At 38.2% G+C, this 15725-nt stretch overlaps 1 protein-coding gene across 1 annotated transcript in view; it reads left to right on the forward strand.

The window, feature by feature from the left end:
* Positions 1 to 757: 757 nt before the first annotated feature.
* TTC39B (tetratricopeptide repeat domain 39B) overlaps positions 758 to 15725 on the forward strand; it is a 95565-nt gene continuing 80597 nt past the window's right edge. Inside the window, 1 exon segment of the mRNA XM_032214775.1 lies at positions 758 to 991. The gene's annotated coding sequence lies outside the window, so the exon portion shown is untranslated.

Genomic DNA, 15725 nt, shown 5'->3' on the forward strand with positions numbered 1-15725 from the left:
TAGGGGAAAACTTGCTTAACAAATGTCTCACTTAACAACCAAAAAGTTGGGCTCAATCGTAAGTCAAGGACGACCTGCAATGACCAGTTTTCACATATAACCGTTGTAGCATCCCTCTTGGTCAAGGGATCCAACTTTGTGTGGCTGGCAAACTGTATTTACCACAGCGTACTGTCCCAGGGTCATGTGATCTCCACCTGTAACCTTCCCAGCCAGCCTCTGAGAAGCAAAGGCAATGAGGGCAGCAGATCCGCTTAACCACCACACGATTCACTTAACGACTATGGTAAAGGTCATAAACTGGGGCAGAACTCTGTGAACAACTGCCTTTCTTAGCAACAGAACTGATGGCTCAAACGTGGTCGTAAGTCGAGGACGACCTGGTAGTTAGAACTTGACAAGCTCCGACGCGTTTAGCACCCAAAAGAGGGGTTCCCCCCCCCCAAAAATCATTTGAACGAGGGTGTCCAAGGAAACGGCGCCTATCGCGGCTACCTCGCCATCCCCCGAAGCGCCTAAAGGACTTGCGCAAACAACTCCCCCATCATCTCCCCTTCCCCACCCTCGGCAGCACTTCCGCGTTGGGTGCACCTTCAAATTACCGACCGCTTTTTTTTTTTTTTTGGCAAAGACCCAGCCGCGCTCTCGGCTTGCCAGGGGGAGGGGGAAGCGCGAGCCGACAGGAAAAGAGATAAAAAGCTCGAAGCTCGTCGTGGGCGGGTCCAGTTATGCAGATGAGAAGGGCTCGCGCTTTGACGGCTGAGAACGCCGTCAGTAGCCGGTTTGCGAGTCGCTTCAGTGGAGCCGGTCCGGCGACTGTTAACAGGCGGTTTCGTAGCGCGGGAAGCGAGCCCTCCCCCCTCAAAGATCGTCGGGTCGCCTCAGAACGTCGCTTTCGCGTTCCACACGGTATTGTGACACGGAGAATCCCCCCGCGGGGAATATGGCGAGTGTCAGAAATGGAATCGGAGGGCCGAGCGGCGGCGAGGAGGTAAGTCGCTTCGGGGAAAAGGAAGGGTCGGTTGAGCTTGGCAGGATATTTGGGGGGGGGGGGGGAGAGCAGGTAGCAGACGTCGCGTGTTTAGGCGCGTGATGCGCTTCTCCAGCCCAGAATGATACCCTGGGCACGGGGAGGGGGGTGTTAAGTGCTCAGATTTCCCTGTGGGGAGTAGCTCAGGCTCCTCTTCCCGGTCCCCGGGGGATCGTTGTGCAGATGGGTTCCTCCTGTCTGATGTGGGGACCAGATGAGGATGACTTGGAACGCTTTCCTCCTTTCGGGACGCCTCGTTGACTGAGCAAGCGCCTGGCTTCCTGGTATCCAACAGGTGCCGCTGGCTTTTCAGGAAGAGGGGAAGGGGTTTTTTGGGAGGGGGGTTACTTGGCCGTGTTTAAACCAATTTGATAGGTTTGTGCTGTCAGGTGGCATTTGAGAAATTGGTATTTTAATAGCACACCTACGTTGTGCTGGGTTAAAAAAAAAACAGGCCCCTCTGCTATGCATACACAGTAATACAGATTGTTTTCCACCTAAAACAGTTCGTTTGGTGACCGTTCAAAGGACACTGAAAAAAGTGACTTTTGACTGTTTTTCACTCCCATGGCATTTGCATCCCCATGGCCACTTGATCAAAATTCAGATGCTTGCAACTGGTTCATGTTTCTGACCATTGCTGTAGGATCCTAGAATCAAGTTCACCTTTTGTGATCTTCTGCCAAGCAAAGTCAATCTGGGACCCAGATTTTTTGTTAAAAAAATAATTTTTATTAAAACATATTTAAATATTAAAAAACAAAGGACAATTTTTCTCTCATTACAGCATTTCCATATTGGTATCATTCATATCATTCATATTTACATACGTTCTATTTCTATAGTTCACTATTCTATATTATATAGTCATTTAGGTTGTAATAATATTTACAAATATATACAGTTATTGTATTATTGTAGATATTACATAATTCTTATACAGTAGTTTTGCGTCTATCCTCTAGCCATTTATACAATATACTCCAAACTTTATAATACCCAAATTCTTAATTTAACAAATGGGCTACTAATTGAACAGCTGCAGTGATTCACTTAACAACTGTGACAAGAAAGGTGGTAAAACTTGCTTAACAAATGTCTCACTTAAAAACAGAAATTTTGGACTCAATTGTGGGCGTGAGTCAAGGACTACCTGTACTTGTATGAATAAGATAGCTGTGCTGAATTTTTGACAGGTTCTTTCAAGTTACAGAGATAACTAATAAGCACACATATCCTTTGCTCATATATTTTATGCAACGCTAGTCACTTTCTTCCCATTCTGGCCCTGTTCTATCTGTTCAGCAAACATAATAGTATTGGAACCAAGAAAAAGATGAATCCTTGCTGACAAGTAAGTTGTAACATTGGTTGTATACATTGAAAGCAGGTTGCTGTTATTCGTAGTGCAAAATATCTGGAAAACTGGAGCTGTAATATTTGATGTGAAGTAGTACACTCAAAAGATAAACCAAACACAATATCTCTACTGCCTTGCAAATTGCTAGTTAAATTAGAACTTTCTGTGCTTTTATAGGTGGTCTTTGATTTACAACCACTGAGCCCAAAATTTCCATTGCTAAGTAAGATAAATGAATTTTATCCCATTTGATTGCCTTTCTTGCCATAGTTGTTAAGTGAATACTGCAATTATGTGAGTAACATAGTTATTAAGTAAATTTGGCTTCCTCGTTGATTTTGCTTGTCAGAAGCTCACAAAAGGCAATCACATGACCCCAGGACACTACAACTGTCATAAATACATGCCAGTTGCCAAGCATCCAAATGTGGATCATGTGACAATGTGGATGTTGCAAAGGTATATAAAGAGAGTCAAACAGGATGCTTGGCAACTGGCATTTATTTATTTTTAAATGTATTGGTTTTGCCAGAAAATGTACCCTATTCCAGAAACAATGTAAACCTCATTTCATCTGGTGTCATCTGTGGACAAATTTATGAGGCTATGAGGCTATAACTTAATAGAAGCTTTTTCCAACTTGCCTGAGTCTTAATTCTACTTTAATATCTCTCTATGGGTACCAGTTTGGTGTAATGATTAAGGTCTTGGCCTAGAAATCAGGAGACTGTGAGTTCTAATCCCGTCTTAAGTATGAAAGCCTACTGCGTGATTTTGGATTAATCACTCTCAGCCCAATTTACTTGACAGGGTTGTTGTTGTTGGGAAAACAAGAGGAAGAAGGACTATTATGTATCGCTAAATGTCTATGGAGATTCTTAGTCATTCAGATCATAGTTGTCCCAAAGGTGCTTTTTCAAGAGGCAACTGGCTTTTTTTTGAAGACATTTCACTTCTCATCCAAGAAGCTTCTTCAATGAGAAGCGAAAGAAGAAACTTCTTGGATGAGAAGTGAAATGTCTTCAAAGAAAAAACAGAAACTCCAGTTGCCTCTTGAAAAAGCACCTTTGGGACAACTATTATGTATGTTCATCACCTTGACTTACTTATAAAATAATAAAGGTGTGATAAAAATCTAATAAATACAGCTAGGATAACTAATAATGAAACTTGAATCTGTCTTAACTTAGTTTATGGTGGAATGTAGTGAGGATGTTCTAAAGCATAGCTTAAGCAGGAGAATCAAATTTTCATTTTTTTTTCCTGAAAGAATTGGTGAAGGGAGATTTTAAGTTAACATTTTCAGCTAGGTGTTAACTGAGGTACTATAATTACAAATTTTTGCCTCATTTTCCGGTCTTTTTGGGATCCTTCTGTTCAAGGCTTCAGTCATGACGTATTACACGATCCAAATCAGGAAATGTTGTGTAAGAAAGGTTTATATACTTTTGTGTTGTTTTGAAGACTGACAGAAAGCTGCTGGATAAACAGGCAGAAGATTTATTTCAGATTATGGCCTTATTCTGAGATAGATCCTTGCATAAAATCATGTATAGGTCATATCTCCTTAGCAGGGACGTGCAGTCAGGGGAGGCAGGGGAGGGAGAGCCTCACCACTGTCATCATGAAAAGAAAAGGAAAAGGAAAAGGAAAAAGGCTGAGCTAGTTGCTGCCAGAGTCACAGTGGATGACTCTGCTTAGTGCTTAACTGTTTAAAAAAGCCTCTAAAAAAGCGCCCTCTACAGGAGGAGGCAGGAGAACGACGTGCCTCATCTAGTCTGACTTTATGATCACTCGAGCAGAGTTAAGCAAGGGTTAAAAGCCGAAACTTTCCTGACGTAGATGGGGCACGTCATTCTCCTGCCTCCTCCTGTAGAGGGCGTTTTTTAAGAGGCTTTTTTAAACAGTTAAGCAGAGTCATCCACACAGTGACTCTGGCAGCAACTAGCCCAGCCTGACTTCAGCTCTTGCCTTTTTCCTTTTACATTTTTTTTCTTTTCATGATAGCAGGCAAGAGCAGACTTGGAATCCTCTCTGAAAAAGCTGGAAAAGGTACATGTGGGTTGGAGGGAGGGGGAGGAATTCAAACTTAATCCTCCTGGTGCACCTTTGTGTGTGTGTGTGTTTGTTTGAGAGAGAGTTTGTTTGAATGAAGAGAGGGAAGGGGGTAGGAGAGAGTCAGGGAGGGCAAGCCCGCCTTAACCGGCTGGAGGGTAATCACCTCTGTCCGCGGCAGCCCGCCAGCTCAGGTGGGCGAAAGTCACTTTCTTTCACCCGCCTGTGTCCATGGCAGCCCGCCAGCTCAGGTGGGCGAAAGTCACTTTCTTTCGCCCGCCTGTGTCCATGACAGCCCGCCAGCTCAGGTGGGCGAAAGTCACTTTCTTTCACCCGCCTGTGTCCATGGCAGCCCGCCAGCTCAGACGGGCGAAAGTCACTTTCACCCGCCTGTGCCTACGGCAGAGCTCAGGCGGGCTGCTGTGAGCACAGGTGGGCGAAAGAAAGTGCTTTAGTCAGTTGGGTGTCGGGGGAGAGGACTGCCTCACCAGCCATAAACCTCAACGCACGTCACTGCTCCTTAGTATCTAGTTTATTTTCTGGTTCAAAGTTAAACTCTATATTCTAACATAAAAAGAAGACCAGTGGTGAGTTAAATATACTAACTTAAGGGGTCCATCTAGCAGCTGCTAGAATTACTACAAATATACTGAACTGCATGAATCTGTGCTTCGTTGCAAGATTAGTTTGTCTTTTTGTAAATGGGCGTTTTGTGAATGGTCACATCCATTATAATTAGCCAGTATTTGAATCTACTGACCCATCCTTTCAAAAGCATTGAGATTACCATAATTTAAACAGCACTATTATTTGGAAAGTTTGGTCTAGTGGTTAAGATACCAGGCTACAAAGCTTGAGACCATAAGTTCATGTCTTTTCTTAGCCATGAAAGCCAGCTAGATGACTTTGGGCCAGCCAGTCGCTCTCAGCCCAAATGGGAGGAAGTTTGCTGCCTTGAGTTACAAATAACTCAAAGCAGCAAACATAAATACAAAGAAAAAATACAGAACAGATTATGTTTTATAAGAAAAAAGATGTGTTTTGTGTTGAATTTAATTTTAGACAGGGTTTGCTTATTGGCCCAAACCCAAAGTTCACTTTTGCAAAATATTTATTTTAGCAGAAACTCTCTCACAGAGATAATATAACTGAAGTTGCACAACTCATTGAACACTGCAGTGGTATTGGGTTGCTTAGCATTTATTTTCAGGTTTATTTAAGGCTATCATGTAATCCTTTATTTTCCACTGTAAAGATACTATTGTTCATGACCTTATACAACTTAATAGGCACAATCTAATTGGGAAAAAAAGCAATTCAGCAATAGTTATCTGATCAGGAAAAAAATGACCTGAAAATCATTAACCCTGTCTTTCTCATTTTTAGACATCTGTAACTGTGTTGCAGTGTAGACACATAGTAAAATGTACCGTATATACTCGAGTATAGGCCGACCCGAATATAAGCCGAGGCACCTAATTTTACCACAAAAAAACTGGAAAAGTTATTGACTCGAGTATAAGCCTAGGGTGGGAAATGCAGCAGCTACCGATAAATTTCAAAAATAAAAATAGATACCAATAATGCCATTGCCCATTGAATAACATATACAGCCTGCCTGTGCCCATTAAATATACAGTAGCCATTGTAAAAATTTGCTCTGCATAACAAATTATTATCACACAATACCGGTGTATTTAATGAAATACTTCACTCACCTCATGATGCTGATGTCCCACTGTGATGATGATGTCCCGCCTCCTATGACACACGGCACAGTGATTCCTATCATTGGATCACTGTACCAGAGGAGGTGGGACATCGCTATGTGGCTGCTTGCCATAACAAGGAGGAGGTGGGACATCGTTGCAGAGCGGCAGGAGGGGGAGGAAGGGGAATCGTAAGACAGCCCTGCATTACATTAGAACGTGAGGAGGGGGGATGGTGCGGTGCACGCTGCGCGGCAAACTGACACAGAGGGAGGGGAAACTCAGGGGCGCTGGGCCATTCACGAGCGTCACCCAGCGGCATGGCCCCGCCCCTTTTTCTCCTACATTTCGGGCAAATTTTTCACTGACTCGAGTATAAGCCGAGGCGGCTTTTTTCAGCCCCAAAAGTGGGCTGAAAAACTAGGCTTATACTTGAGTATATACAGTATCTACTATATGAGGGGTAGTCAACCTTTTTATACCTACCACTCACTTTTGTATCTCTGTTAGTAGTAAAATTTTCTAATGGCACACCGGTTCCACAGTAATGGTGATTTCTAAAGTAGGGAAGTAATTTTACTTTATAAAATTTATAAAGCAGAATTATAGCAAACCCCTACTGCCCACCGTGAAAGCAGGAACGCCCACTAGTGGGCGGTAGGGACCAGGTTGACTACCACTATATATTATATGTGCTATATAAATAAATATCTTTGCATGGACATAGGACTGAAGTATATAATTTGTTCTATATAATGGAAGTGTTCTTATGGTTCAGATAGATTTCAAAACTGCATTTGGTCTAAAATGCTCTTTTTGGGGAGCAGGAACTGTAACATTTTTCCAAGACTGGCTGTTTTTCCCATCAAGGTATTCCCACCTCTCCAGAAAAGTAACAAATTTGAAGAAGACAAAGATTGTGGCGAGGGTCCTTTCGGATCATAACCCAGTTTGGATGGAATTGGAAAGGGTAGTGCAGGCAAGAAGGTCTTGGAGGCTGAATGAAAACTTATTCAGATATGAAAAGTACATTAATGATTGTAAAAAATTGTTATCTGAATACTTTGTTCTGAATATGAATAAGGGTACATCTATGGAATTTGTATGGGATGCAAGCAAAGCGTATATGAGAGGAGTACTGATGAATATAAACAAAATATATAGACATAAACAAGGGCAAAAACGAAAAGAATTGGAAGAGGAAATTAAAGGGAAAGAGTTGGAGTTAACATTGAATCCAGGCGATACAAAGGTTAAGGAAGCAATCACCATATTAAAATCCCAATTTGATATGTTGATCTCTGACCAGGTAGCCACTAGTTTATTATATGCAAAACACAACACTTTTTGCAACGCAAATAAACCAGGCAGATGGTTAGCTTATCAGATTAGGAAAAAAAGGAAAATTCGAAATGTAACCAAATTGAGTTATAGAGTGAAGGAGGTGTTTCAACAGGAGGAGATTCAAAAGGCATTTCGGGAATTTTTTACAGAATTGTACAAAGGGGACAAAATTAAGGGTTTAGATATAGACAAATACTTAGATAAAGAGAAAATACCCCTAGTTAGAGAAGAGTACAGGCAAAAGTTGAACCAACCAATAACCTCAGGGGAAATTTTGCAGGTAATCAAACAACTAAAGTTAGGGAAAGCGCCAGGCACAGATGGCTTGACAGCGGTTTACTATAAAAACTTACAGTTAGAAATGGTAGAACCTCTTAGAGAACTATCTAATAAAATTCAAACGGAAGGTAAAGTGCCCCCATCTTGGAAGACAGCATTTATATCTTTGATAACCAAAGAAGATCAAGATATTACCCAACCAAAAAATTATAGACCTATCTCATTACTTAAATGTAGATTATAAAATTTTTACTAAAATACTAGCAAATAGGTTAATGGTGGTTATTCAACAATTGATACATACCGACCAAACAGGTTTTATACAGGGGAGACAGATGAAGAGTAATGTTAGACTAATCATTAATGCATTAGAATATTTGGGAAAGAACAACCAAATCCCTGCTGCGTTCATATTTCTGGATGCTGAGAAGGCCTTCGATCAAGTTAATTGGCAATTTCTGTTGAAGATATTGCAAAAAATGCAGATAGGAGATAGCTTTTTACAGTCAATTAAAGCAATATACCAACAGCAAACAGCTCAAATCATAGTCAACGGAAGTTTAACAGACTCTTTTCAAATTGGAAAAGGTACAAGACAGGGCTGTCCTTTGACCCCACTATTGTTCATTATAACTTTGGAAGTATTATTGAATAAAATACGGGGCTTGGATGGTCTAAAAGGGATCAAGATTAGGCAGCAAGAATACAGAGTCCACGCTTTTGCGGATGATTTGGTCATAATATTGGAACAACCGCAGGAATCTAGTATGGTTTTAATGAACACGATTAATCAATATGGTCAAGTGTCTGGTTTTAAAATAAATTTAGGAAAAACCAAAATATTAGCTATAAATATGAATACTAAACAAAAGGAAGAACTAGGAGAAATGCTAGGATGTGAGGTAGTTAAAAAAGTCAAATATCTTGGGGTCAATATTTTAACCTCAAATGGGAAACTATATAAGCATAATTATGAACCACTTTGGCGGAGTATACAGATAGAGATGAAAAAATGGGAGAAATTGCACTTATCTTTGCTGGGTAGGATAGCGGCAGTGAAAATGAACATTTTACCAAAATTTTTATTTCTTTTTCAAATGCTACCTATACTTAAAAAAAATGCGAATCTTTTAGAATGGCAGAAAGGTATCAACAAATTTGTATGGGCTGGAAAGAAGCCGAGGGTAAAGATGAAAATAATGCAAGATGTACGCGAGAGAGGAGGCTTGAAATTACCTAACCTAAAATTATATTATGATGCAGTGGCGCTATCCGCAATTAGTGATTGGACCCATTTAACCAATGATAGAATACTGAATATCGAGGGACATGATCTGGTATATGGTTGGCATGCTTACTTGTTATTCAACAAAAAATTGGATAAGAACTTTAAAAGTCATATCTTAAGAAATGCTTTATTGCGGGTCTGGAAAAAATATCAATATAAACTAAATGATAAGTTACCCATGTGGGCAATTCCTAGACATGCAATTGAAAATATGAATATAGAACAAAAACACGATAGAACCACTTACAGACAACTCCTCACTTTGGAAAGAGGGGTTCTACAACTAAAATCTTTAGAGGTATTGAAAGAGGAGAAGGTAGTTCAAACATGGTTCCAGTATGGCCAATTACAGGCCAGGTGGAAAATAGACCAAAACACTGGTTTTATCCAAGTTGAGGATAATTTGTTTAAACAAATAAGAGATCAAAGCTTAATGCATATAAAGAGGATATATAATGTACTAATACAGATGGATTCGGAAATGGAATTGGTTAAAGATTGTATGATAAAGTGGGCTCAGAATATTGAAGAACCAATAATGTTGGATACGTGGGAAAGAATATGGGTAAGAAATGTGAAATTTACACAAGCACAAAACCTGAGAGAAAATTTTTATAAGATGTTTTATAGATGGCATTTAGATCCTAAAAAGCTGGCTTCTATGTACCCGAATGTACAGCCTAAATGTTGGAGATGTGGTTCTCTCGATGCTACATATTTTCATATATGGTGGACTTGTCAAAAGGTTAAGGCATTTTGGATAAAAATGTGGTGGATCATGCAAAATATCTTTAAAAGAAGGATAAAGTTTACTCCTCAGTTATTTTTACTAGGTATATTTACTAGGTATATGACTTTACAGCGGTAGAGACCAACTTGGTTCTGCACCTAATAACGGCAGCAAGACTGTTGGTGGCGCAATACTGGAAGAAGGAAGACTTGCCTACAACTCAAGAATGGACATTGAAAGTTATAAACCTAGCCGAGATGGCTAAAATATCGGCATATCTTAAAGACCACTCAAATGAGAGATATAAACGAGACTGGAAAAAATGGATTGACTATACACAAAACAAATACGGGACTAAGAAATTCCAGGTAGCCTATGCTTAAGATTAGGGATAATTTAAACTGCTCAAAGTTTGTGCAACAGGAAGAAGCTGAGTTCAACACAGAGATGTTATTGACTTTCTTTTTTTTAATTTCCTTTGTCTTAATATATTTTAGACTGTGTTTGTTAAAAATCTACACCGTGTACGGGCTCTGGGAAGTCGGGGGGGGGGAAGGGAGGTAGAGTCTGAGGGGGGAGGGGGAGGGGGATATATAGTATGTGCTAGATTTTAAAGTAACACGATTGCACTTGTATACTGTTGCTCTTTAATTCCAGTGTAAAAATAGGACAAGCTGAATATATTAATAGATAGTAGAAATACACCGAAGGGAGGAGTAGAGGGATAGAAGAAAGAGGGGTAGAGAGGGTGGGAGAGAGGATTGGAGGGAGGATGAGAAGGAAGGGAGGGAGTGTATTGGGAGAGAGGTGTGGTAGAGGGGGAGGGGAAGTAGGGTAGAGGGGAATGATGGTGGGAAGACGGAAAGTTGGAGGGGGGCGAAAGAAAGGGTGTATGGAGGATCGAAGAGGTACATTGGGTTTCTATTTTGGGGGGTATTATTGACAAGAGGAATGGCGGTGTTTATTGTTTAATGTTATATGGCCCCGGTTCTGTACAGTATATGTGTGACTGTATGAAAATGAAAATGGAAAATAAAACATATTTACAACACTAGAAAAGTAACAAATTCGATGAGTAGTGGCATCTGACAACATATTATTCACCCAAGTTCCCTGGGAAACTGCATTTCTCAATGCTTACTGTGACGTTTTCTGCATCTGACTAGATTTTACCATCTTGACTGATCTTGACGCATCTGGCAGATAATGGTCATGGTAGCTAAGTAAACATAAAGCTGCTTGTTTTGATTTCGTAGAGAATAATATAAACTTACAGTACACAGTTTCTTTTTTTAACACAGTCATGTTGCTGGTATTATTTTCTGAGCTAATCCTATTGCAGAAACATTTGGAATTAACTAATTCAGCAGTATCAAACTCACATCATCACATTATCGTCATGTGACATCACAACTTTTTTCCCCTTCGCTAAACTGAGGGTGGGTGTAGCCAGTACGTGATGCATTCAGCCTGTGGGCCGTGAGTTTGACACCCCTGAACTAATGTATCATTCCCTGCAGAAGTTTTGGATTATTACCAACAGAAGGTTTTATATAAGGGTAGAACTTTAGGAAAATATGAAGTAAAATATTAATAAGGATTAATTTGTCAAAGTTTGAAGTTTTGTGATTTCTGAAGGACTGTGGGTTACTTACAATTAAAATAGACCAAACATAAAAATAACAACCAACCTGAGGAATGAAGTAGGACCGATAAGCCAGCCAGCCCTTACTGTACACTGAAAAAAAACCCACGATTATCCTGTTCAGTTTACAACTGGTATTTAATGTAATAAAAATATATACATAAAAATAGAAGTATGTAACAGGCTGAATTTTACATACTATTTAAAGTCCAGAATTCTCAAGAGGCCCATCTTTTCTGTAGATCTTGGTTGCCCTTTAGTGGATAATTTAATTTTGTCATCATAAATGATGTGATGCAATATAACTGCACACACATTTTTAACTTTTAGGTATCAAATATAAATAAAAACTGAGAAAAGCTTTGAAGTTGGCATTTGTTATAAAATAATGTTTTTGTGCTTGGCTGCATAATTATCTCTTAAAGCATGTTTTTTATTTTAAGAATGGATGAGATAGTTATCAAAAACTTTTACAAATACAAATGGTCATTGCTGTGAGCTGACAACAAATCAACATGCCACAATTGTTTTTGATGGAAATTATACATTTTTTGCCATAACATTGCTGCTTTGTCATGATCTGCCAATTTTTTTAAATACTAGATTTCATCATCCATTAGAACATATAGGCTGAATTTTCATCATATGATAAATCCAAAAACGCAGCCGTTCATTCACTGCTATTTTATTATCTTTCCCTTTCACCAGTTGCATGCTGCTTTCTGTAACTAAGTTTAATTTTTACCAAAAACTTTAGATTGACTGCTATTACTAGTTACAGGTTCCGTTAAACCTCTAAAGCACATTTGATAGAGAGTAAAGTGGCATGCCTGCTGATTAATTTATCTTTCTGTATGGTGTGTTAGATTTTTCACTCATACTAAGTACTGTATTCAAACAATTGATTGTATTATAAAATAATACATGTCAATTTTACTTTGAATTTGTGCTGGAAAAGGTATGTTAGAGACAAAAAATTCATTCACTTGGATAATGAATGGTGACAAAGAAGCATTGAAATAATTTATTGAATTTGTTAAGGCAGCTCAGTTCCAATAAATCTCTGGATGGCATACAATAAGTTCATTACAGGTAGTAATGTACCTCAATTTACAACAGTTCATTTAATAAATGTTTGAAGTTAAAATGGCACTGAAAAAAGTGACATGAGTGTTTTTCACACTTACTACTGTTGCAGGCTCTCTATGGTCATGTGATCAAAATTTAGACATTTGGCAAATTACTCATATTTATGATGGTTGCAGTGTTCTGGGGACATGTGATCCCCTTTTGGGACCTCTGACAAGCAAAATCAATGGGAAAGCCAGATTCATTTAACAACTGTGTTACTAATTTAACAAGTGCAGTGATTCACTTAACAACTGTGCCAAGAAAGGTAGTAAAATGGGCAAAGTTCACTTAATTAATGTCTCAGCAACAGAAATTTTGGGCTCAATTGTGATCGTAAATTGAGGACTGCCTGTACATATGATAAAAACAGTAGGAAGATATTATACTACATTGAGAACCTGTTGCCACATAGGCTCTCCAGATGCCTAAACTAGCACAGTTTTCACATATATGTATGCAGTACAATGTTTCAACATTAGCAGTAGAGCATCTTGGGAAAATGTACACAGTGGCTCGTACTTACATAGGTTTCTTCATAAAAAGAACTGTTTTTTATAAAACTTATGTATCAGTATATTCAAACTATTGGGCATTCATTCAAATTCTATGATGAAGAATTTTACTAAAAAATGTGATCTGGAAAATCAGTCATCAATTCACATGGATTTGTATAAACTACTACTGAACTATTTAACTGTCTCTTTGTAAGTGTTGAGATCTGGAATTAGGCCAATAGTACTGAGAATCTGAAAAGTTGGATTCAAAGAGATACAAAGGGGAAAGAAGGAATTATTCAGCTGCTTATTCAAAACAGATTCATTGTGATGGGTCTATGTAAATGTTTTCCATTACATTTACACAGTGGATTGCTAATAAGTAGAGGTTAGAGATTTCTAGGAAAAACAATGCAAAAAAGGAAGACATTTTATCCTGAAAAACCATTCTCAGCCATTTTCCATTCTGAGCATTAAATATTTTCTATTTTGTGAGCACAACACTGAGGTATTTGACCAGAATAGGGGCAGGAAAATTATTAAGAAAAACATTAAGATTTAGCTAAACCCTAGAAGTTGTCAAGATGTCATATGATTTGCCTAAAAGCCAACAAATGTTGAGTTTAAGAAAAAAACTGTCTGAAATTAATGTGATTTCTGGTGACATTTCCCATGGGTTGCCTTTCTTTCTCCTTGCTTAAACAACCTCTAGAGCAAACTGACAAAAATATAGTAATTAGCAGTTATGTAACTGTGGGACATTGCAACTGGTGAATCCCATAATGTGATCACATGACCATTGGAAGTGATATTATGCTTTGTCAACAGGTCTTAAGTAACCTTTTGGAGGTCCATTATAACTTTTAAATGGTCATTAAGCGAACAGTTATTAGAGGACTACCTGTATGAGGTTCCAGTGAACTTCCATGAAAATACAAAGTATATCCTATATCCAACCTTGCTTAACTTTTAAAATTCAGCCACTCTACTTGAACTTAAAAATAATAACACTGTTCTAAAAACGCCCCTACCTTAAAATACTAAATGACCCAGTCTCTTGGAAAATATTATTTAAAAGGGTATCACTGCATCTTGCAGTATTTTCTTAATACGATAAGGAAATAAGAGTAATTTCCTCTTCCTTAATATAAGAAAAGGCAGTCTTAAGAGACTGCCTGTTCTTATATTTGCAAAGTAACTATGTATTCCTAGAAAAATAAATATTTGAATTAAATATCAAAATTTCATATAATACAAAACACACCACACAACAAAACTGAATGAAATCTTAAAAGATACATTTTTTGCTACTTGCTTTATATCACAAAACATAATCCAACATTTCCTTTCAACTAACACTTTTGAACAAATTTTACAAGCTTCTTTGAGATTTCTGCAGATATATTAATTGATAGGAGCATGTTCTTTTTGATACACCTGTGATAGCAATGAGTAAGTTAAGCTTATATTAATTCAGAGAACCATATAATGGACAAATGAACAAATGGTGTAGTGTTGATTCAACTATGTCTTCAATTAGGGAGCACACTCAATATGGAAAGGAGCAAATTTTTCACAACTATTGTTGATAGAGCATTAAGATGCTCTTCTCTGAGTGGTAAAGTGGATGTTGGGATCAGATTCATTCTGAAATGCCAAGTTTTGGAAGTTCTAAGGAGATGTAATGGAAAATATGGTGTAGGAAAGAGAAAATGACTTAAACGTATTTGCCAATCCATAGAAATTGGCTATATTATTGCCAAAATGAAATGAAAAAGTGTAATTGTAACAGCAAAACCATAATGAAAGGCTGATTTTGGAATCAGTTCACTAATTGCTCATATGCAAGTTCCAAGCCAAGCTAAAGCAGAACAAAGCCAATTTACCTTCCACAATATGCTCTTCAGGGATTCTCCATTATTTTCAAGGAGAATATCAGGAGTTACTTTTCAATCCTGAACCTCATTAATAGGGAGCCTGATTGCTCCTTTTATTTTAAATATCAACTATTTTTGTTTGCCCACCTATAGTTTTAATGAAGGCAGTGATAAATGTTTGAAGGAGAAATGAAACTGAAGAAAGAAAAATGTGGCAAAAATGCTACCTTAAAAAGAGCTGAATATTTTTCATTGGTAACTATTTCAAAATAATAGCAAGGAAACATAAATAAAAAGCGAGTAATTTTACTCTTCATTCAAGTGATATTATTTTGTTCTTACAACGGACCTATGAAATGGATCAATCTAAAAAATGATAGGCTCATATGATCACTTCTTCAGATCAAGAATTTTGACACTAAGTGAAATAAATCTTTCTATTCTATTTGGAAACAAAAAAAGTATTTTGATACAATAACATAATTTTATCTAATTCGGTAGTCTCTTCATGTAGTCAGCAATAATTCCCAGAACTCCAAGATGTTGACCATCCCACCTCTCAATTCTGGGAATATAATTTAAAATATCTGTAAGGCACCATATTGGAGAAGATTGTTCCAAAAATATTTTAAAGGTGGAATTTGGTTGCTAGAGATCAACTTGTCAATTGCATGCTATCTCATTGATGCAAAGAAGCTTTCATGCTGATTTAATTGGCCATTAGGGGGTTCTCTTTGGTACACTGAAAGCAGCTTGACATAAAATAATTGGAAGCTGTAGAGA

The sequence above is a fragment of the Thamnophis elegans genome, chromosome 3 (assembly GCF_009769535.1).
Source record: "Thamnophis elegans isolate rThaEle1 chromosome 3, rThaEle1.pri, whole genome shotgun sequence".
Lineage (NCBI taxonomy): Eukaryota > Metazoa > Chordata > Lepidosauria > Squamata > Colubridae > Thamnophis > Thamnophis elegans.